Below are 25,057 nucleotides of genomic sequence, written 5' to 3'. Positions count from 1 at the left end.
CAGTTGATGAGGTTTACATGTACAGGCAAACAAATGTTTACACCTTCAGAAAAAATGGACGACTGTTTCATTCAAGAGAAAGAGCTTCACAAGTTGAGTGAGTCAATAATGTTTTGATCTACCTCTGTCCCTTATGCAAGCAGTTATTCGGCTTGCCATAGGTTGATAGGGTTGTTAGATGTCCAAGTGAGAGAAGGATATTGTGCCACATTCTGTACACTAGATGCATTAGATTGTCAAAATTCATCACTGGTTGGAGAGCCCTGCTCATAATGCTCCAAATGTTCTCAATTGGGAAGAGATCTGGTTAACTTTTATTGGCCAAGGTAGGGTTCGACAAACACAAAGACAATCAGGAGCATTATCTTGTTGAAATGTATGTCTTGGATGAAGGACAACTAAATGGGGTATACAATATTGAGGGCATACTACTGTGCCACTACTCTGACCACAATCTATTGGTTATGACCTGTAGATTAAAACTGAAGAAACTGCAAAAAGGAGGGAACTTAAGGAGATATGACCTGGATAAACTGAAAGAACCAGAGGTTGTACAGAGTTTCAGGGAGAGAGTAAGGGAACAATTGACAGGAATGGGGGAAAGAAATACGGTAGAAGAAGAATGGGTAGTTTTGAGGGATGAAGTAGTGAAGGCAGCAGAGGATCAAGTAGGTAAAAAAACGAGGCTTAGTAGAAATCCTTGGGTAACAGAAGAAATATTGAATTTAATTGATGAAAGGAGAAAATATAAAAATGCAGTAAATGAAGCAGGCAAAATGGAATACAGACGTCTCAAAAATGAGATGGACAGGAAGTGCAAAATGGCTAAGCAGGGATGGCTAGAGGACAAATGTAAGGATGTAGAGGCTTATCTCACTAGGGGTAAGATAGATACTGCCTACAGGAAAATTAGAGAGACCTATGGAGAAAAGAGAAACACTTGTATGAACATTAAGAGTTCAGATGGAAACCCAGTTCTAAGCAAAGAAGGGAAAGCAGAAAGGTGGAAGGAGTATATAGAGGGTCTATACAAGGGCGATGTACTTGAGGACAATATTATGGAAATGGAAGAGGATGTGGATGAAGATGAAATGGGAGATACGATACTGCGTGAAGAGTTTGACAGAGCGCTGAAAGACCTGAGCCGAAACAAGGCCCCCGGAGTAGACAACATTCCATTGGAACTACTGACGGCCTTGGGAGAGCCAGTCCTGATAAAACTCTACCATCTGGTGAACAAGATGTATGAAACAGGCGAAATACCCGCAGACTTCAAGAAGAATATAATAATTCCAATCCCAAAGAAAGCAGGTGTTGACAGATGTGAAAATTACCGAACAATCAGTTTAATGAGCCACAGCTGCAAAATACTAACACGAATTCTTTACAGACGAATGGAAAAACTAGTAGAAGCCGATCTCGGGGAAGATCAGTTTGGATTCCGTAGAAATGTTGGAACACGTGAGGCAATACTGACCTTAGGACTTATCTTAGAAGAAAGATTAAGGAAAGGCAAACCTATGTTTCTAGCATTCGTAGACTTAGAGAAAGCTTTTGACAATGTTGACAGGAATACTCTCTTTCAAATTCTAAAGGTGGCAGGGGTAAAATACAGGGAGCGAAAGGCTATTTACAATTTGTACAGAAACCAGGTGGCAGTTACAAGAGTCGAGGGACATGAAAGGGAAGCAGTTGTTGGGAAGGGAGTAAGACAGAGTTGTAGCCTCTCCCCGATGTTATTCAATCTCTATATAGAGCAAGCAATAAAGGAAACAAAAGAAAAATTAGGAGTAGGTATTAAAATCCATGGACAAGAAGTAAAAACTTTGAGGTTTGCCGATGACATTGTAATTCTATCAGAGACAGCAAAGGACTTGGAAGAGCAGTTGAATGGAATGGATAATGTCTTGAAAGGAGGATATAAGATGAACATCAACAAAAGCAAAACGAGGATAATGGAATGTAGTCGAATTAAGTCTGGTGCTGCTGAGGAATTAGATTAGGAAATGAGACACTTAAAGTAGTAAAGGAGTTTTGCTACTTGGGGAGCAAAATAACTGATGATGGTCGAAGTAGAGAGGATATAAAATGTAGACTGGCAATGGGAAGGAAAGCATTTCTGAAGAAGAGAAATTTGTTAACATCGAGTATAGATTTAAGTGTCAGGAAGTCATTTCTGAAAGTATTTGTATGGAGTGTAGCCATGTATGGAAGTGAAACTTGGACGATAAATAGTTTGGACAAGAAGAGAAAAGAAGCTTTCGAAATGTGGTGCTACAGAAGAATGCTGAGATTAGATGGGTAGATCACATAACTAATGAGGAAGTATTGAATAGGATTGGGGAGAAGAGAAGTTTGTGGCACAACGTGACCAGAAGAAGGGATCGGTTGGTAGGACATGTTCTGAAGCATCAATGGATCACCAATTTAGTATTGGAGGGTTCAAATCGTAGAGGGAGACCAGGAGATGAATACACTAAGCAGATTCAGAAGGATGTAGGTTGCACTAGGTACTGGGAGATGAAGAAGCTTGCACAGGATAGAGTAGCATGGAGATCTGCATCAAACCAGTCTCAGGACTGAAGACCACAACAACAACAACAACAACTACTGTGCCATAAGGGTGCCGTATATTTCAACCAACGGGATCATGCTATGATACAAAATGGCATCCCAGGCTATCACTCCTAGTTGTATGGTAGGTAATGGCCAGGCAGGTATGCAGCTTCTGCCTGGTTTGTCTCCAGACTTGTCTTTGCTGGTCATCAGGGCAAAGTGGAATTCATCAGGCGCAATTCAGAGTTACTGAAGACAGTAATTCTACTCCAGTCGATGAGATTGCAGGCTGAAAGTGCATGATGCCACTGCAAATGCTCTTGTTGGTGTACATAGGTCAATGGTAGATGGTGCAAGGGTTGCTGTGAGCTCAGCCCCTTTTCTGTGAGCTACCTATTAATGGTCCTTGTGGTCACTGAAGTACCAGTTGCACATTGGATCAATGATAATGCTGAATTTATGGTTTTGAGTGCCTCTCTGATTATTGCTTGGTCCTCATGTTCTGTCATATCTCTAAGTTGACCGCTTTCTTCTTGATCATGTGTTTGGCCGTGATTCACACCTTCCTGTCACCTTTGTTGAAAAGTGACATTGCTCCTATTCAAATGCAGGGTGATTTGCTGATTAGTCCAACCGGCTACTTTTATCCCAACTACCACATCCTCTCTTAAATGCTGACATCTGTCACATTGTTCAACTGCCTGCCTGTGAGGCATATCCACTGTCCATCTGAGTTTCCGGTATGGAATTCGCAAAAACTTTATGCCCTGGTACCAACATGTTCCCTGTTACATCCTTGCCAGTTGCGGAGTGAAATTGTGCTGCAGTATCACACATGCATCCATTTCTGCCAAAGTTTATAATTTTGCATTTACCTTCGATATCTGTAGGAGTATCGATTTGTGACAAATTAGCACGATTTGTGACGAATTTGCATAACTCCTTCGTGGTGTGTTGTTTCTTTTTTCCATAGAGTGCATTTTGAAATACAATGACAAAGTCTACAAATGACAACCTTTTTAGCCCTGATTACACCATTAACAAACACAAAATATGTTTTGACGAACTGTAGCCATATTGTGATGTTGCAAAGAAGTAGCTTATGCTATTTAACTGTTTGTGAATTCTTCATTACTTTCACTGTTGCATCTAATTTGAAAGTTAAGTAGTTGTTATTGTGGTCAGTCATAGTCAAATTGTATCCTCCCCATTTCAATAACCTACATCTTTGTTTGTTAATCAATCTACCTATCTTCTTGTCAGTGCTGTGTGGTGTCAGTTTTTCAGTTCCATATAAGGCTACATGCCAGGCAAATAATTCTGTAACACTTAAATTTATGTTTAATGTTAACAGATTTCTCTTTTTTAGAGATTTTTTCCTTGCTATTGCCATTCTGTGTTTTATATCCCCTCTAATTTGGCAACCATCAGTTACTTTGCTGTCCTCATTATAAACTCACCTACTATTATTTTGTGTCTCATTTCCTAATCCAAGTACTTCAGCATTGCCTGATTTCATTTGACTCCACTACTTTATTCTTGTTTTATGTATTTTGGTGTTCATCATGTAACCTCTTTTCAAGACATCTGTGTGAATTAGAATGCATCTGTGTGAATTAGAATGCCATTGGTAAACCCTAACATTTTTTATATTTTTTCCCTCTACTTTAAAGAAGTGGCATTTGGATAAGTTGGAAATTATTAATTTCCTGTCTTCCAGGTTTTCTTCTCTCTCTCTCTCTCTCTCTCTCTCTCTCTCTCTCTCTCTCTCTCTCTCTCTCGACAACATTCTTGGTAGTAGACCCCACCTAGAGCTCTGAAAAGGAGGCTATTTTACCCCTTGAATATTTTAGGCAGGGTAACCCTCATTAAACTGTACATAAAGTGCATGAAATTGCTTCCTGCAGCTAATACATTTAATTTTACTGTGTGAAGTATGTATTTGGGGAGAGGGGCGACTTGAAATGTAGTTCTTACCAACCTGACATGTTTGTCTTACAAGTGATGAAATACACCTGGAGTATGTTGCTGATATTTCTCCAGTACTGTGCAAATCCAGATCATATTTGGGTTGTATTGTTTGAGTTCTGGAACTGAAATTGCACATTTCATAGATTGGCTTCAGGAGGAGCTATGATATAATATGGTCTAGTGCTTGGTCTTTGAACTTTTCACCACATTATCAAGATAGTAATTGCATTAATTGTGAAGAATTTCAATAAATTGTAAGTGGCATATAAGAATTTGTGTCTCTTTCTCTTCACTATCTCCTGCAGAGCATAGAATTGAACAATTGTCATGTTTATAGTAGTACTGTTTATTTGCACAGTGATAACTCCCAGAAAAAGGTTCGAAGATCCCTTAAACTGTGACACTCAGCTCATTGAAATTACTATTACTTCATTGTGCTGATTGTTCCATCATTGCTGGATATGATGTAAAGTGCATTACAAAAGTGGCATTTCATCGTGAACAGTGGGAGAGAGCACTGACTGCAGTGTGCAGACTCATTATGTCCAACATGTTTGCCAAGCATGAAACTTTTGTTCTCTTAAGTCTGTTGCTGGAGATAGTTTAGTAAACGTTATGATAATTGTTAAAATATATTTTCTCAAGTTTTAAATATTTATTATTGATAAGAGTTATCAATGTTTTAGATTTTCTGTTATTTATGTTGACATAAATTTGCCTTTATCAGGGATAGAAAGTAAGTTTAAACAGAGAGAGAGAGAGAGAGAGAGAGAGAGAGTAAAAACCACCAATGTTTGTAAGTCCCGTTGTGTGCGCACATGAAGTTACTGTCTGTACAGTAGAGTAAATATGGTGCATATGACATATGTTATAAAAACCATAAAGGGGCTCTGTTTAAGATTGAAGCATGTTTCAAGTCAGATGAATCCACAGGGGCCTAATGAAAAACAGCTAATATAGTATTGTGTAATATTGTATGCAAACCTCATTCCATTGCTCACCTGTGTGTCCGCTTGACGCTCCTGCTGTGAAGTTACGGTGGCAGCTCTGTGTATTATGTTTAAATGGTACATTTCTTGGTGACTGCCCAAGGCTGGTATTCGAATCCAGATCTCCTGCTCACTAAGCAGATGCACTAACCTCTATGCCACTCTGGCATAGTGGCTTCTGGATTGAGGAGGGAGCCATGCTAGGGTAGTCAATGCAGTTGTGCCAAGACACTGCCACAGTGGTGTAGTGGTTAGCTCATCAGCCTAGTGAGCAGGAGACAGTTCCAAATCTTGGTACAAAGTTTCGTTCGTCACTTGTGTCTGCATATGTACATCATAGATGTTTGAGACTTGAAAATGTCTCTGAATCATAAAGTTTCATTTGATTAAAGCACCTGTGTCTGGGTTTCAAGTAGGATTCCCCAATTTTGTTCGATGCTGAGCTGCTATTCCGATACAGATGGTGAGCCTCTGCTATGCTGTTTGAGTTTAGGGAGAATATCAAGTGGGCTGAGGGATGCATGCCAGGGTAGTCCGTGCTGTTGTGCAAAGCCACTGTGCGAGAGCAGTGTAGTGTGTAGCGCATCTGCCTAGTGAGCTGGAGATCTGGGTTTGAATTCCGAGCTTGGTACAAATTTTCATCCATCCCTTCAGTTTACATACATAAACAAAATTAAACAATGTTAAAAGGCCATTAAATCTGTAAACCATCAGGCGAACACACCTTAACTGCAAATGAAAAAAACAGTACAATGTAGAAGAATTAACAAATTTATCCAGTTATATGAGTGTCCTCATGGGTGAGGCATGATGACTGTGGGGTGCATTGCACTTCATATGTCTTACAGCCGCATGCTGTTCATTTAGTAATGCTGTTTTGGCGTTATCTGTATTGAGTTACTTTGAGAGACAGTATGGGGCATGAGGCATGGATATCAACAGCTGAATTCCCTAGGTATCCTTTGCCTTCCTATATGTATCATGCTAGTAGTATTCGACATGTAGCTGCCTGTGGTTATATGGTAAGTTACTTTTTGCAATTTGGCAGAGGGCATTTCAGTTTTTTGTAATGTCATTTATGCTCTGATGTTGGCTTCGTCAAGCCCGTGCCACATCTCTGGCTGTTCATAGTAGATCGTGAGGTGCCAGTTTTCCCTGTATGAGTACATATTTGTGAATTTAATTCTGTGTCTGGTCAGGCCCTTTTTAACTTATCATACTGCTTGACCCCATATCTTACATCCTCACCCACACAGGTTGGATAAATTCGTTGATTTTTCAATGTGACTTGTGCAGTTTTGTCGTGCTCAATGGAGGTATGTTCTATTGATGGTTTACAGCCTTAACAGCTCTTCTAATGTTAATTAATTTAGTTTAGTATCCTACTTAATCATCTTTAGTTCTTATGACACCACATGAAGATGGTCTCCCTGTGGGTCCGTGGGTTAGAATAGTCCCAAGGTATTCCTGCCTTTCGTAAGAGGTGACTAAAAGGAGTCTCTCACTTTTTGGCCCTATGAGTTCAGGTCCCATTCTATGGTTTGATCCGCCACTTTAAAAATTCTACAGAAGAGCGGGCCATAAGGGGAAGGATGCCTTACGTGGTGCACGAGTTATCCATAGTGCCATTAGATTAGATGTCCTGATTCTCTTGTCATGGCTTTGCATCTCCACCTGTGATTCAACTATTTGGGCGAGGACACTTCCAGTGTCTCCTGTCCACTTTCGCCCCCATGACAATATTGGATTTCTCTGCGCCCAATATCCAGCACGGTAACCAGCCCGTTGTGGTGGGGCTGTCATGTACCCATTTTGTGGTAGCCCCCTGACAACTCAGGGATCACACTGCTGATGATGCCTGAGCTGTAAACTCCCCACGTATGCCAAGGAGTAGATGCCTGTCTTCCTGGGGCATCAGAACTTCTGGCAACGGCTGTCATGGTAGTTGGCTTTTGCTGTGACTGGGTGGCGCCCATGGGGAGAGCCCCTGATCGGAGTGGGTGGCATCAGGGCGGATAACCCGCAATGAAGTGGACTAAGTCATCTCTTGCTGGCGACTGTACAGCGCCAGCAGTCTCTAAGAATGGCAAGATCAAATACAATGCTGACAGGTACGACCCTAAATCGTTTTCCTCCCTCGCTATACCATGGGAGGAACGTAGGGCTACAGAAGGGAGAGAGCCATATTCGCCTCAGTTTTTAGTCTGTAGCAGAACTGATGGAGACTCCTTTCTACCTATGAAGCCTCAGATTTTCATTGAACACCTATAGGATAAGTTTGGAGAAGTGACAGCGTTGTCCAAGATGCGAAACAGCGCAGGAATGTTCAGACAACATCCCCAGCCCAATCCCAAGTGTTACTCACCTGTGACAAGCTGGGTGATATTCCTGTTTCTGTCAGTCCCCAGAAAAGCCTCAACATGATTCAGGGGATAATTTTCCATCGCGATCTCTTGCAGTTTGATGATGAGCTCTGTGCCAATTTAGAACGGTGGAGTGCTCATTTCATCTGGGGCATTTACAGGGGACTCAAAGACAACAGGGTTGCTACCGGTGCCTTCAACTTGGCTTTTGAGAGTGATTCGTTGTCTGGAAAGGTCAAGGTGATGGTTTACCGCTGTGATATTAAACCATACACATCCCTCCCCTTATGTGGTGCTTTAGGTGCTGGAGGTTTGTGCACATGTCTTCCCGCTGCACTTCCAGGGCCACATGTCGAGACTGTGGACGAGAAGTGAGAGAGGAAGCCAACTAAGAAGAAGTCTGCTAAGAAACAGGATCCCCTGGTGGCCACATCACCACCATTCCCTATCAGTTCTACATCTGAGGATGCTGTGGAGATCTTACAGCATCCCCTGTGGACCTGGATCTCACTGATGCCTCATCCACCATAGAAATGGCTTCAAATACTCAGTTGGTCGCAGCAGGTGACCCTGAGGCGTAACCTACCTCCTTGCACGCTTCATGCTTTCCCAGCCTCGCGATAATGTCATCCTCCCATGGAATTGTGGCAGTTTTTCCACCACCTAGCTGAGCTACAGCAACTCTTAAGGCTACTTTCTGCATTGCCCTTGAGGAAACCTGGTTCCCAAAAATGCGGACCCCTCCACTCCACGGCTATAGGGGATTTTACAAGAACTGAAGTGACTATAATAGTGTGTCAGGTGAAGTTTGTGTCTATGTCTTGAACTAAGTATGCAGTGAACCTTGACTCCTTCAAACCCCTCTTGAAGCTGTGGCTCTCAGAACCAGGATGATGTAGGAAATAACTGCCTGCGAAGTATATCTTCCTCCAGATGGTGCAGTACCCCTGAATGCATTGGCTGCACTGATTGATCAACTCCCATAAACCTTTCCTATTTTTGGGAGATTTTAATGCTCATAACCCCTTGTGGGGTGGCTCCCTGCTTACTGGCCGAGGCAGAGATGTCGAAAATTTACTATCACAACTCGACCTCTGCCTCTTAAATACATGTGCCCCCACACATTTTAGTGTGACACAGGGCACATATTTGGCCATTGATCTCTCGGTTTGCAGCCCTGGCCTTCTTCCATCTATCCACTGTAGAGCACGTGACGACATGTGTGGTAGTGACCACTTCCCCATCTACCTGTCACTGCCCCAGCGTCAGGCTCATAGATGCCTGTCCAGATGGGATTTAAACAAGGCAGACGGGGAAGCCTTCATCTCTGCTGTCACCGTTGCATCTCCCCCACATGGTAACGTCAATATGGTGGTTGAGCGGGTAACTACAACAATCGTTTCTGCGGCGGAAAACCCGATCCCTCGATCTTTACGGTGCCCCCAGAGAAAGACAGTCCCTTGGTGGTTGCCGGAAGTCGCTGAGGCAATTAAGGAGCTTTGGTGAGCTCTCCAGCAGCATAAGCTGCACCCTTTGCTTAAGCACTTCATAGCCTTTAAGCGGCTCTGTGTCTGCATATGCCAGCTTATCAAAAGATGGAAGCAGGAGTATTGGGAGAGACACATCTCGACCATTGGGTGCCCTACATCACCTTCTAAAGTCTAGGCAAGTTTTTGGGTACCAGTTCCCAACAGGTGTTCCTGGTGTTAACATAAATGGCGTGTTATCTATTGAAGCAAACTTGATTGCCGAGCACTTTGCTGAGCACTATGTTCGCGCCTCTGTGTCGGAGAATTACCCTGCAGCCTTTCGCATTCTCAAACAGCAGATGGAAGGGAAAATCCTCTCATTCACGACACACCTCAGTGAACCCTATAATGCCCAATTTACAGATTGGGAGCTCCTCAGTGCCCTTTCACATCGCCCCGACACAGCTCCTGGGCCAGATTGGATCCACAGTCATCTGACTAAAAGCGACATCTCTTCGTGATCTTCAACCGTATCTGGTGCGGTGGCGTCTTTCCATCGCACTGACGGGAGAGCACCATCATACCAGTGCTGAAACCTGGCATAAACTTGCTTGATGTGGATAGCTATCGGCCCATCAGCCTCACCAACATTCTTTGTAAGCTGCTGGAATGTATGATGTGTCGGTTGGCTTGGGTGCTGGAGTCACATGGCCTTCTGGCTTCGTGCCAAGGTGGTTTCCGCCTGGGTTGCTCTACCACAGATAAGCTTGTGTCCCTTGAGTCTGCCATCCAAATAGCCTTTTCCAGACGCCAACACCTTGTTGTGCCCAAGTTGGTGCCTCCTATAGCCCCCTCCCCCCCCCCCCCCCCATATCCAGGAGTATGGGGTCCCACAGGGCTCTGTGTTGAGAGTATCTCTATTTTTAGTGGCCATTAACGGTCTAGCTGCAGCTGTAGGGCCATCCGTCTCTGTATGCAGACAACTTCTGCATTTCGTACTGTTCCACCAGTATTGGTGTTGCTGAGTGGTGCCTACAGGGAGCCATCCACAAGCCACAGTCATGGGCTCTAGCCCGTGGCTTTCACTTTTCGGCCGCAAAGTCGTGTGTCATGCACTTCTGTTGACGTGGCACTATTCACCTGGAACCAGAACTTTACCTTTCTGATGATCCCCCTCACTGTAGTGGAGACATATTGATTTTTATCACTGGTTTTCGATGCTCAATTGACTTGACTTCCTCACGTTAGTCTGCTTAAGCGGAAGTGCTGGCAGCACCTCAATGCCCTGTGCTCCCTGAGCAACACCAACTGGGGTGCAGATCGCTCTATGCTGCTGCAGCTCTACAGAACCCTTGTTCAATCCTGCCTTGACATGTACCGAGGCCATGAAGTGGTTTACACCGATGGTTAATGGTCATGTAGGCATTGTGTATGTCCATGGAGGACATATTGAACAGCATTCTTTGCCAGATGACTGCAGTGTTTTCACTGCAGAACTAGTGGCTATATCTCATGCTCTTGAGCACATCCATTCATGCCCTGGACAGTCGTTTCTTGTATGTGCTGAATCCTTAAGCAGCCTACAAGTTGTCGACCAGTGGTACCCTTGCCATCCTTTGGTGGCGCCCATCCAGGAGTCTGTCTATGCCCTGGAACGGTCCAGTTTAGTGGTGTTTGTGTGGACCCCAGGACACGTTGGAATTCCAGGCAACGAAATTGCTGACAGACTGGCGCAAGAGGCTACACGGAAACTGCTTATGGAGATCGGCATTCCAGTGAGTTACCTGCACTCGTTTTTATGCCGCCAGGTTTTTCGGCTTTTGGAGACAGAATGGCGTAGTCTCAGTAGGCACAACAAACGGCGTGCCATTAAGGAGACTATTAATGTGTGACAGTCCTCCATGCGGACCTCTTGCAGGGACTCTGTGGTTCTCTGCCAGCTCCACATGGGCCACGCTTGGGTGATGCACAGCTACCTCTTGCGCCATGAAGACCTGCCTCAGTGTTGATGCGGCGCTCGGTTGACAGTGCCCCATATTCTGGTGCACTGTCCCACTTTGACTGCCCTGTGATGAAATCTTCAGTTACCGGACTCGTTGCTGCTAATTTGATCTGATAGTGCCTCATTGGCTGATTTACGAGGGTAATCCCAAAAGTACGGTCTCCTATTTTTTTATAAGTACATAGACCTGTTTATTTCTACAATGGTTTACATCTTGAATATGTATCTATTTTTCGACATAATTTGTGTCTATCCAATTTTGTAGATGCTGTGGCAGTTTTTGTATGCCCATGTCATACCAGCTCGCCGCCATGCTGTTCAGAAAACCATGAACCTCTTCTTTCACCTCGTCGTCGGAGCTGAATCGCTTTCCGGTCAAATGTTCTTTTAAGCTAGGGAACAGATGATAGTCACTGGACGCCAAGTCAGGACTATAGGGTGGGTGGGTGATTATGTTCCACTGAAACTGTTGCAGGAGAGCAATGGTTTGCTGAGCGATGTGTGGGCGAGCATTGTCATGGAGAATGTGTACGCCTTTGCTCAACATTCCTCTTCTCCGGTTCTGGATTACCCATTAGAGTTTTTTTCAGAGCCTCACAGTACCTGTCAGCATTAATTGTGGTCCCAGCGATTCAGCTCCGACGACTAGGTGAAAGAAGAGGTTCATAACTTTCTGAACAGCATGGCGGTGAGCTGGTATGACATGGATATACAAAAACTGCCACAAGGTCTACAAAAATGCAACGACAGAAATGGTGATTATGTAAAAAAAAAATAGCTAAATGTTCAAGCTGTAAACTGATGTAAACCATTGTAGAAATAAACAGGTCTATGTTCTTATTAAAAAAAAGGAGACCTTACTTTTGGGATTACCCTCGTAGTTTTACGCTTTATTCTTGAGGGTGGGATTTATCATTTGATCTAGGCTTTAGCACATGTCCTTTGTCCCTCTGTGTCCTCCACCCAAGTGCTCTTAGGATGGAGGTTTTAATGTATTGCAGAGTGACTGGCTTCTCCTTTTTATACTCATGGTCAGCCAGCCATGGTTATCTGGTTCTTTGTTTTAGTCTCTTCTCCCTGTTACTTGCGTTTCTGTGGTTTTCTTCTTTCCTTTTGTCCATTTAAGTGATTGTTGCCCTTCTGTTGTTCTTGTAGTTTTTCCTTTTTCTCTGTTTTGTGTTGTCAGTCTCGCTTGTTTTCTTCTCACCCTTGTTGCATTGTTTTATTCACAACGAGGGACCAATGACGTAGCAGTTTTTTGCCTTCCTCCCTCTTTTAAACCAACCAGCCAACCTGAAGATGGGATTAGTGTCCTGAAATGCCGCCTGGAGTGGCCAAGCAGTTCTAGGCGCTACAGTCTGGAACCCCGCGACTGCTACAGTCGCAGGTTTGAATCCTGCCCCGGGCGTGGATTTGTGTGATGTCCTTAGGTTAGTTAGGTTTAAGTAGTTCTAAGTTCTAGGGGACTTATGACCTAAGATGTTGCGTCCCATAGTGCTCAGAGATGGTATACATCCCTTTATCCAAGTAAAGGAACTCCGATATTACAACTACAGTGGATTTTATTCACTACGGACAATATGTTTTATAGCTTTATCACTGTCTATTATTATTATTATTATTACTATCATCATCGTCGTCATCATCTATATTGGCTGAAGGTTACATTGAAGACACAATGAGCTATAGGTGTAACAGTACAGTGTTAAAGCAACTTTAAAGTTAAATTTACAGAGTAAACTTAGCTGTGGGGATAACCAATATGCAGAGGAGACTGTCTCCATAATAATATTTGACCTCTTGGGCTTTTAGTACCAAGTTTGAATATGTATCTCAGCTTCATTTAAATATTCTGTATCAGTTTGTAGTAACTTATAATGAATCGGTAGAGTAAGGTGGTTGCACTTGTAGGTAGGGGAAAACCCCTTGCAACCAGTTTCCTGTGCAGTACTTCTTGTACTTCTTTGTATGTAATGTATGTCAATGTTACATTCACATGGCAGATATGAATCATGTAAATCAAAAGACCAATCTGTATATTTAAAAAAGACCAGGAAAAATATAAAATTATTTCAAAACTTGCTTTCTGTATAACATACTGTTGTACAAATTTGTTTCCTGTCATCAATTTACCAAAAAAACGCAATAAACAAGTAAATTACATACAATTTTTTTTAAGTATTACTGATGTAGGATGCAGTAATTGCAGTAAAACAAACACTTAAATGTTTTGAGTCAATCCACTTAACATGTTTATAGTCTAGTGTCTCCCTGTTTCCCTCAGCATCTACGTTTTCCATCAGCTCACTTATGTTTCAAAAGAGGACATGCAGAGGTTAGTAGAGGTTAGAAAAGATTAAATGCATGAAGCATACAACAGCTACCACCTTAATACCTTGGCCAAAGATCTGGCTGAGGTGACAAAAAAATTCTGGTCCTATGTAAAATCTGTAAGCGGGTCTAAGGCTTCCATCCAGTCACTCACTGACCAGTCTGGCTTGGCAGAAGTTTTAAATTCCATGTTTAAGAAACTGTTCATGCAGGGGAATTGTACAAACATATCGTTGTTTGACCATTACACAGAGTCCTGTATTTTTGTGAACAGTGTACACAATTTCTCACTTCTCTCCCTTGCTATATCAGTGAGTGTGTACTGTAATTTTATCTGGTTGACAGGATAGTTCTGCAAGTCATGGAAGGAAGCTCTTAATAGTTGGGAAGGACTGCACATGCATGACTAGTACTGTAGTGTTGCCCTCACATTGTCGATGTCAGTGTAAAAGGTTTGACTTTGTTGATGGAGTCGCAACCTCACCTCTGCTTGCACCGCTTCATCACTATCCAAATGAAGTCTTCAAAGGTGTTCTTTAAGTTTTGGAAACAGTTGAGAGCCAAATGGGGCCAAGTCTGGACTGTATGGACGATGATCGATGACAGTGCACCCAAAGCGTGCTGTTCCCCACACAATGACACAATTACATTACACACTGCCATGTTACACATTACAATTTAGAGCTACATACAATTTGGAGCCCTGTAGAGGCAGAGGGCTGCAAATATGTAGACATGAAGAATAAATACGTAGTACGTTAATAACATATTTTTTGTTTAAAAAGTTAGTGTGTCACACAAAAAATTCGGAGGCATTACTTTTCAGCGTTTCCTCGTTCTTGGAGGCATAATATCCTTAACCACTAATGGAATGCGTCTTCAGCAGTTGGTTGCAGCCATTGAGGTCTTTTGGGATCTGTGTGACAAAATGTCTTTTAGAGATGGGCGCTAGAGTCATGCACAATGCAGGTTTCAGTCTGCCCAACCTGTGCCATGTGCATGCACTGTATGGGGTGAGCTAGCTGGCTAGCCCATCAGCCTGTCAGTTCACCAGCCCACTGCACTACATGCTCTGCTTCCAGATTTATTGCTCCAGCTTTCTGCTTGTGCTGTGAAGTGCATTGCTTCTGTTTGCAATGTTCTGAAATGTGTGGGGAGAAAATACAGTTTTGACAGTATATTCTACTTGACTTCTATTATGTGTCAGTGGATTCTTACGTTGTGATTATCAGTGATTCCACCCACCAAGAGTGCAGTGACTTACATTCCATCCATATGCTTGATTGGCACTGTTTGGAAATTAACAAGTGAAGTTGGAAAAATGTATCCAGAACATTGGTGTCACATAACCTCCTGTAATTGTAAAATATATGTTGTTGTTACTGTAACTGGCTGGCAGTAAAAAGGATGGGTGAACTGGCAATGAAGTGAAGCATGCACACTCAAAGATTCCACCTGCCCTTGCATAATTAATTAAAATAACAAAGATACATATTCATTCAGGGCATAATGCTGGAAAAGCCGCAGGCTGGCCCAATGAATAACTTCAGTACATTGCTTTGCAGGCTCGTTAGCAACAAGCCGGCAAGGGGTGTCAATGCAGTTGAGCTGACTCAGTGGGCTGCACTTAGCCTTGCAGTTGTGCAAGCCAGCTTGGCTGGCCTATGTACCATACTGACCATATTGCAAAAAAAAGGATCAGGCAGGCTGAAACCTGCCTATGTTTGTCTCTAATGGGTGCGGCTGATTTAAAAGTTTTACGCTGAAATATGAATAGGTCTTCTTAAGAGGTGTTGAATTATTTTGTAGTTGACAAATTTTCAAAAGAAATACATTTCAGATTTAACTTTTAAAATTTTAGTGGAGTTTGGACTGACAGTTTGAAGCTCATGATCTTCAATTCCTGGTGAGTTGTTTTCCCCAACCACATCTTCAGAATTCGCCTTTCCAATGAGAACACTGAATTTACTGCAGAGCTGCATGCAATTGGAAAGGCAATAGAGTAGATGACGAAACATCAAAGCAACTACTTTCTTACCTGCTTAGATTCCCTTAGTGCCATATAAGCTGTACGCCAAATGTACCCAGTAGAAACAAAATTATCCAGAAATAAATCTACATATATACTTCACAAGCCATCTTATGGTGTGTAGCAGATGGTATTTTATGTAACATTCTCATGTATCCCATTTCATGTTAACCATGAGTGTTGCGAGAGAAGAATAATGGCTGTTCCGTCCCTTTTTCTAAACCACACTGTCATGTACAACACATATCTTGTAGTTTCTGCCACTGGAATTGAATGATCCTTTCTGTGATGCTTTTGTGCTTATTAAATGAACATGTGCTCAAACACGTTCACATATCCCTCTTGTTTTGTTCTGCTGTGTTTTGTCTATCAGTTCTATCTGGTAAGGGTCCCTGACTGCCAAGCTCCGGTATATGTTGAATGAAGGTTTTATAAGTTATCTCCTTTGTGGGTGGACCACACTTCCTGAGAATTCTTCCAGTTAATCTCTTTTTGGAATCTGCCTTTCCTATGTTTGGTTTTATTTGGCTGTTCCACTATATCTTGCTCTACACACATACTTCCAGGTATTTAATTCATACGACTGTCTGTAGTGGTTATTTGACAGCTGTGTTATCAGACAGTAATGCGTCTTCTCCCTTATTTGTGTTACATTTGTTTAAGTTGAGAGATGAGGAAAAACAAAAATTGGCTGAGAAGAGACTGCATCATAACAGGTACATTACAAGGGAAAGTGGCATGGAAAAGGACCGGAGGGGCAGTGCAGCTGCAAAAATAGGTTTGTGTAATCATGATCTTACAAAACTGTCTCTGTAAAAATCTTTGGGAAAGTAACATGCACTACTTAGTCCACGAAACATTTAAATTGTCAGACAAAACAAAAATTTATACACTGATACTCTGCATTCCATGGAAGGTGCTGGACCACCTACAAGCTGAATGGTAAATTATTGTTCTGAAAGGAAGCCACAATGTTGTGTCACACATTGGCATGCAGGAAACGACATTTGCGGCCTCCATGTTTTGGCCCTTGTTAAAAACTTTAGACATCATCTGGTGAGAATGCTAGATATTTTTCAGCATTGGGAAGTTGTATAGGGGCATGTTCAGCATTCATCACAAATTACTGTCCATTCCAGAAAAGTGTGACCTACTACCATGTTATTGTTTATGTAGCCAAGAAATGTCATTGCTCTCTGGTGCTTGTGGTTGTTTATCAGGTTCTTTGGCCTGCAATTGACACTGACTCCTGCAAAATTCAGTTACCCAAGTCCTTTATTTTGCACTTTAGCATAGAGATTATGGAAACTCTCTGTAAATGTTCCCATGTTATTGGTCTACCTGCATCACATCTCAGACATTTGTCAGTATCGTAGTATTTACTAGTGATACAAATTGATGCTTAACAAAAAGGCTGACACTGCCAACACCTGTGCCGACAGGCTGACCAAATAGGCTATGCGGAAACCACTTCTGGAGATGGGCACCTCTAAACCTGACCTGCGTTCTGACTTATGCCACAGAGTTTTTTGGCTTTGGGAGACGGAATGGCATACAGTACGCGCAACAGACTGTGTGTCATTAAGGAGACTGCGAATGTGTGGAAGTCTTCCATGCGGGCCTCTCAGAAGGAATCAGTTGTCCTCTGCCGGCTCCACATTGGCCACACTTGGGTGACCCATGGTTACCTCTTGCGCTGTGAAGACCTAGCTCAGTGTCAGTGCGGTGCCTGTTTGACAGTGGCCCGATTCTAGTGCACTGTCCCACTTTGACTGCCCAACAACGAAATCTTGGGTTACCGGACTAGTTGCCGCTCATTTTATCTGACAACGCCTCATTGGCTGATTTAGTTTTACGTTTTATTTGTGAGGGTGGATTTTATCATTTGATTTAAGTTTTAGTGCATGTCCTTTGTCCCTCTGTGTCCTCCACCCTAGTGTTTTTAGGGTGGAGGTTTTAATGTGTTGCAGAGTGGCTGGCTTTTCCTTTTTATTCTCGTGGTCAGCCAGCCACTGTAATCTGGTTTCTTGTTTTACTCTTTTCTGTTTCTAGTGTCTGTGTTGTTTTCTTGTCCTCTTTTGGTCCGTTTAGTGTTCATTGCATTTCCTTCGTTCTTGTGACTTTGCCTTTCTTTTCGTTTTGTGTTATATGTCTCGTCTGTTTTATTCTCTCACTTGTGGTGTTGTTTTATTAGGAGCGAGGGACTGATGACCTCATAGTTTGGTCCCTTCCCCCCTCTTTTAAACAAACCAACCAACCAACAACACCTAAAGACATGTACAACGTGGAGATGTTGGTATGATCTTGGGCACCTTCCACATTTGAAGCATTTCAGTCCAAATTCCATTAAGACTATGTGCTTCCACTCACAAAAGCAAACTACAGCTTGTTAGTCATCCCGTGTAGAAGACCTTACCACATACTCCATACTTGGCCATTACCTCATTCTGTTGCATTCAGGGTGGTCCTACTACTCTAACTCATGATACCTACCATAAGATAATGAAACTACTTGTTTCGTAACTCCCAGATCTTTGATCATAGTAATACAGAAAAAAAGGAAGAGTTGCATACAGGTTTCCATTCTCCTCTTGCAGTTACATGATAGGCATTGAAAACATATGATACTCGGGTGGATTTGGGTATTTCTGGTGTCAGAACAGAAATGTATTCTTTCTACATCACAACAGTCTCCCTCTCTGGCTGTGTGGGTGGTTGGATGAGAGAGAGAGAGAGAGAGAGAGAGAGAGAGAGAGAGAGAGAGAGAGAGAGAGAGAGTATATTGTTATTATTATTATTATTATTATTTTCTGCACGATGCAATTTCAGCTGTGGAGATATTTTCAAGTGAATGAAATACATTTCAAGTATAACATAGTAAAAATGCGAAATGCAAAACAACTGTTGATATTTAGTTGAAAGAACAGAAAGAAGACTGGCTTGGTATAACCCATCAAATGGGCGTTCTTGAGCTACAGTGTAGGGTTTCATCATGTCAGACAAAGGTAACAAATGTAAGGGATTGGCCTAACATCAAATAAAAATTAAGCATAAATTTAATAGAATTAAAAATAGTAGGCATAAGGTAAAGGGCAAAATCAAATATTAAAACATTTACCATATTACCAGACTTTACAATTAAAAACATGAGACCAAGTGTTGAGCAGCAGTGGTGCTATGTAACACTTGGGACTGTAAGTATGTGTATTGGACATAGAGTGGACAACTTGCGGCCAGAAATAAATTGAAGCAGCAATATATACCCTGTGTTACTGAGAAAATGTTACAAAAGTATTTGTTAACATATGAAGGCGACAGGGCAGTGTATGAATAGCAGGGACGGAAGAGAGAATTAGCTTCCCCACCCCTGCAGTTAGGGTTCGTAGGGAGGTCACACCTACATTTCTCTTAACATAGAAAGAACACAGTATTATAATTACTAAATGTTAAAATAAAATATTAAATGTGATAATATTTTTGTGAGAATTTTGTTTTGCACATTATACTACAATAGTACAAGATAAGCCTGTGCACAATTTCACGTCTTCTTCCTCCACAGCAACAGCAGTGATGGGACTTCTGGATATAACAGTAGTCAATAATAGTTAAATCTGACAATATTTTCTTGACTATTTTTTTCCATCACACTTTGCTAAAATAGATGAAAGATAAGTCCACATACATTGTCCTATCTTCATCCGTAACAGCTTTAGCATTGAAAGAACATTTAGATAAAACATGAACCCAGTAGTACTTAAATTGTACTCAAACTCTGCTATGTATCACATGAGGCAAGGCAAAGAGTGACATGAGGAATCAGTCGGAGGACTCCATTGAAAGCTGTATGGCATGTCACGTAGAGACAAGTCTTGTACCTTGAGAATACAGGGGGCAAGTCTTGTACCTTGAGAGTACAGTATTTAAAGCACTCACATAATTCTTCACAACTTAACAGGTGCCTGATTCATGATAGAGAACTAGTCCCTGCCATTATACTGGATGTGTCTCATAAAAGTTGTCAGACATGTTTTCTCTGGTGTTTCAGCAGATTTTTCAGTTTGGTTTTTGTGGTGTGTAGTTGGAGTCAGTCCAGCCAGTTATTGTTCATCAAGTCTTTGATGCGACGCCCTGTGTCAACAGAAAGTGTCAGTTTTTTTACCCGTTATGAACAAAATGATAAGTAAAGCAGAATTATTCCTGTTTGATAGAGAAATCCCAAATTATTGTAGTGTGATATTTCTTTCATTGAAGTATATTAACAGGGACAGTAAAACACAAAGAGTGTCCAGTACTCCAGCAAAGTATCGCGTCCCACCCTGGCCCACGCTGTCTGCTACCACCAAGCAGTAGTGCTGCTCAGTTGCTGCTGGAGTACTATTTATTCTTCATATTTCATTGTCCCTATTAATAAATATTGATAAAACAGTATTATACTATGCTAATTTGGGACTGCTCTATTGAATGGGCACATAGAATTCCACTTTAAAAATAAATTTGTTCATAATGGGAAACAAACTGATGTTTTCCCTTGACACTGAGCTTTGTATGAAAGATGTGATGAGTAGTATTCATTTTTGGGACTGAATCGAGCTACAAATTACAAAAACGATATTGCAAATATCTGCCAAAGCTCCAGGGAAAATATGCCTGACTTGTAAGGTGTGTGTGTGTGTGTGTGTGTGTGTGTGTGTGTGTGTGTGTGTGTGTGTGTGTGAAGTTCCAGTTTCAAAATGCTGTGTAAAGAGAACCACTGCTCAAAGTGATGTCAAGTTCGAACAGCACCGTATTCACGCCTGGGGAAACATATCATACTAAAAAGTAATGAAAATTTAACCAATAGATAGTGTGTGTACTGTCTCCATAAAGGTTTACACACTGCTGATAAAGCTTTTACAAGAACAGTGGCTATGTGCTAGTGGCTGTGCAGAAGTTCAGGACAACCAAGACTATGAGAAAAGGCTTTGGTCCGATGTCTGGTAAGGGTCTGGCAAAAATAATTACAGAATTCGAAAAGGCAAGTTCTTTTGAAGTGCAGTGTTGCAGAAGGAGAAAAGAATTGATCTGACATCAGTTAAAGATGTGGTTACACTGTTGCAGGAGAAGTTGAGCAGAAGTGTGGTTTAAGTGGTTTGCCTGAATGTCAAGAATGTCGGAGATGCCTGGGAGCATGCCGCATAAAATCGTGTGAAAAATCCTTAATTGCTATCCATATAGAATCATTCATGTTCAGGAGCTGCTTTTTGCTGACCAGTCAGCAAGACAAACATTTGCTCTGGAATTTTTTGCTCACATGGAAGCGGACAGTGAATGGCCATGGAACATGCTGTGGACAAATAATGCCCCCTTCTAGGAGATGAGTCCTGCAGGTCCTGTTACCTGTACCATCATGAGTAAACACTATGAGAGTCGTTTGCACACTGACAACATTCAAATTATTCAACAGACTGGTTCTGTAGGTAGAATTGTTTTTCTGTACAATGGCACTCTTCCAAACATTGTACAGTCAGTGAAGTGTCTGCTGAAGAGGAATTTTTGAAATGCTAGAATTATCAGCTATCATTTCCCTACAGCCTGGCTGTCCAGATCATCTGATCTTGATCCGTGTGACTTCTGGATGTGGCGTTATGTGAAAGATCTTGTGATCAGCTCTCCAGTTACGAACATAGCTGAACTGAAGGTAGGCATTGTGCAACACATTCTATACATGACCCCAGAGACACTCTATTCTGTTGTGGAACATGCTGTTTCTCGATTTCAGCTTGTGGCAGAAAATCATGGACAGCATATTGAACATGTCTTGCACCAGTGCCACGACAATTAGAAACCTGTGTCATTTTGTTTTATTGCAGTTTTTGGTGCCAAGACAGTTAAATACTGATATTATTTTGGCTTTTACATGGTTTTTTGGCATCAGGAAAATTAAAAAATCAATATTTCCTATTTAATGTGGTGCGACCTTGTCCTGGTAGATGGACTTACCTAACTAACTGTGCCATGACTGTTGACTGATGAACTTGCGCAGTCATGCACACTGAACAGTATGGATATATTATGAGCAACTCGAACCATAGCCATTGTATTGCGATTCATCTCTCACTTCTAGCTGATTCCATTTTATGGTAAGGAGCTTATGGCACCATCTATTTCTAAAATTTACATTAAATTATTTTTGTTCCATGATGTTTCTCCCTCTGTCAATAATTTGTTGCTGAAAATGTCATTCAGACCAGTTGTTCTCTTCCTACAGCATTTTGGAACTGGAACTTTAATTATGGACACACACACACACACACACACACACAGTGTGTATCATAAATAATGGTGTGAACACATGCAGTTGAAAGTACATGATACTAGAAGCAAAAAGTAAACAATTATTAGAGATACTTTGATAGAAGTACAAGTGTTTTGAACGAACAGGACAACAGTTACTGACAGTACTCATAGTTAAGGGAGGTTTTCAAAGTTTCATTCATGTACCAGAATGCAGGGCTGTACCAGTCACTACAATAAGTTTCGAATCCTTTCAAACATGCCGAGACCAGTTTGATGTTCTTGATAATAATTGACAAGTCTTCTCTAATTCTTCAACCATTTTGACTGGAATGATTGATGTACACTACTGTTTTAAAGTGGCCGTAAATGCAGAAATCATGGGTTTCAGCTCAGCTGATCTTGTGTGTAAGCCACGGTACACGTCCTCCTCCCCCAAATCATCTTTCATCATATTGGCACATTAGATGTCATCTCGTTATAGCAGCAAAATGTGCCGGTGCTCCATCATGTGTGTGCCACATCCTCTGCCGTTGCTCTAAGGGAACATCATCAAGCAATCTTGCAAGATGATGCCACAGAAGCCGAAGGTAATTCTGTCCATTGGGTTTGTTTGGTAACATGTACAGATCAATAAGACAATCACCTGTACTCCGTTCATCATAAGAATAAACCTCATGTAAACATTACACTATGTATTCTTCCACATTTGCTGGAACCTCATTGCATTTTGTTTCACGTGGAGTGAGAGCCAAGCTGCAGCGAATACCGTCAAGTACGGTAATGAGGATATGTTTTATGCTGTGCGTTGTGTGTACATAGACTCAGAGATAGTAAGTATGGTGCAACAGCTTTACCGGTGCATTTAACTTGGACACCATCAGCCAGGCAAGTGACCCAACTAATCTGCAATGATGTGAACAGTTGTACTAAATATGTAAAAAGCAACGAGCAGAGAATAATATAGCTTTGAATGTCATTTAATTTTTAAACAGAAGGAAAAAATACGTGGTAAAACTCAGATTATATGCTTCTCCGGTGACCAGACGGAAAACATAACATGCTCTCAATCTTAGCTAACATGTTATTGTAATTAAAAAGAAAGAGTTATGAAAATTCCTGATTTTAAGAAGGGTAATTTTTCTGTATCGGCTATATGTGACATAAAAATGCACTACTGTGATTTTTCCATCTAGTTAAATATTGAAGCCACTGAAGGTATTACAGGCGGTCGTCTGGTAATCTTTGAACTGCTTCCATATCAGACTCAGAGGAATACATTACATACTACCACGTTGGTAACAGGGCAATCAGCAACAGAATCCCAAGCCACCAAGGAGTCCACATTTCCTCCTCCTCTTTTATGATGTGCTGTTCTGCATTTTCACAAAGCTTCGTGCATTAGTTCCTGTACATTTGGCAGCTTAGATGTCTTATTATTTCTAATGACAAATCCTTTAACTTCGCTCCAGATCAATTTTATTGGGTTCAGATTGCAGTGTTATGGAGACAACTGTAAAACGCAGCATTTATATCGTTTACTCGACACTGTGAAAATTATTGTTTTCCATGTTTATATGACGCTTTTCACTGTGGCTCGTGTGAGACCACAGCTGTCCTAGAAACCAGTGGTCATATTCTAACAAAGAGTATCTGATTTTTCATTTTTTTCAAAAAAATTCAATTGTATAATTTTTCTAAACTTCAAAATCTTTATCAATCTTTTATAAAGTATCAGTAATTAAGAATGTGTATTTGGAATGAAAAACAGAATTTTGCATATGATATGTAATTAGAAACTGCAAGACCTGCATTTTTCTTGAAAAAAAATTATGGGTAAGTAGGAGTTAATTACCATACATTTGATAAATTTCATATTTAAATGATTTAGGTATTCAAACAAAAAAAAAAAAAAATTATAGAACACAACAGGTCTCAAACCGTCACCCTCCAGCACACTCGTTTGTAAATCTGCCACACTTACACTTATGCCATGAAAATAATTAAAATACTCCTCCTTATATTTGTTACATATTCTTGAAAGCAGTCAGAGCTGGTTTTTTCTCTGTAATCTTGTGAAAAACATTAACAACAACTTGTTTCCAGCAGTTAACAGTGTTCCGCACGTGTATTTCACTACGAGGTAGGAAGCAGTCTCATCCATTTTTGCGGTACATTTGAACAGCGAACGACTGGAGCACAAGTAGCGCTTACGGAGACTGTAACTGTACACGATTTTAGAAATAAAAATTATGTAGCTAAAGTATGATTAATAAAAACATCGATGGCTGTTAATACATTAGAATGTCTTAAAGTTTCATTTACAGTGACATAAGATATGTAATACATAACTTGGACCTGCTTCCAAGAGCGGAACACCACCAGTGTATGAGGGTTATGACTGCTGACCAATCATCGTGTTTGTTTACATCAGGTTTATTCTTACGATGAACAGATTATAATACCCCTAACCACACGTACAGTGAATAACATCACTGATGTAGAGACTAGTGCACAACATGTAGGTTGAAGCCTAGATGATTCCAAAAATGAGAATTTTGATTACTAAACATACAATCATGAGTACCTTGCTTCATCTGTAAATAAAATGTAATTATCAAACATAGTGTTGCCTGCAGCTTGTTGTATCTACTGACAAAATGTTAGTCTAGGATTAAAGTGCAAGTCACTAACAAGGGAAGCTCCCCATTGTACCCTCCTCAGATGTAGTGGTAAGTTGGTCGATTGGATAGTCCATCAAAAACTGAACACAGATCGGGCATGAAAATAGGAAGCAGGTCTACTGAACTGTGGAAAAAAGAAAAAAAACTGGAACAGTTAATGGTCCAAATTTAATATCTGCAATATTGAGCAATTGTTGTGTGGTCACAGTGTTGGATTGCGAAGCAGAAGATCCAGGTTCAAATCTCACTCAGTCCAATATGTTTATTTTTTCATAAAATTACGAACTTTCCATCCAGTCATTGACGTGTCTGTTGGCTGTATTCAAATTTGTGTGTATGTCATGGCGTAATGTCTGTCTGTATCACAGAATATCAGCCATGTGGTAAGAA

The 25,057-nt window shown here is 41.3% G+C and overlaps 1 protein-coding gene across 2 annotated transcripts in view; it reads left to right on the top strand.

The window, feature by feature from the left end:
• Positions 1-25,057, top strand: part of LOC126298616 (phosphatidylinositol 5-phosphate 4-kinase type-2 alpha) — a 101,638-nt gene that overhangs the window by 3,328 nt on the left and 73,253 nt on the right. The window lies entirely within an intron of this gene.

The sequence above is a fragment of the Schistocerca gregaria genome, chromosome X (genome assembly GCF_023897955.1).
Source record: "Schistocerca gregaria isolate iqSchGreg1 chromosome X, iqSchGreg1.2, whole genome shotgun sequence".
NCBI lineage: Eukaryota > Metazoa > Arthropoda > Insecta > Orthoptera > Acrididae > Schistocerca > Schistocerca gregaria.
The sequence above is the reverse complement of the archived record's forward strand: the minus strand, read 5'-3'. Positions and strand labels throughout refer to the sequence as shown.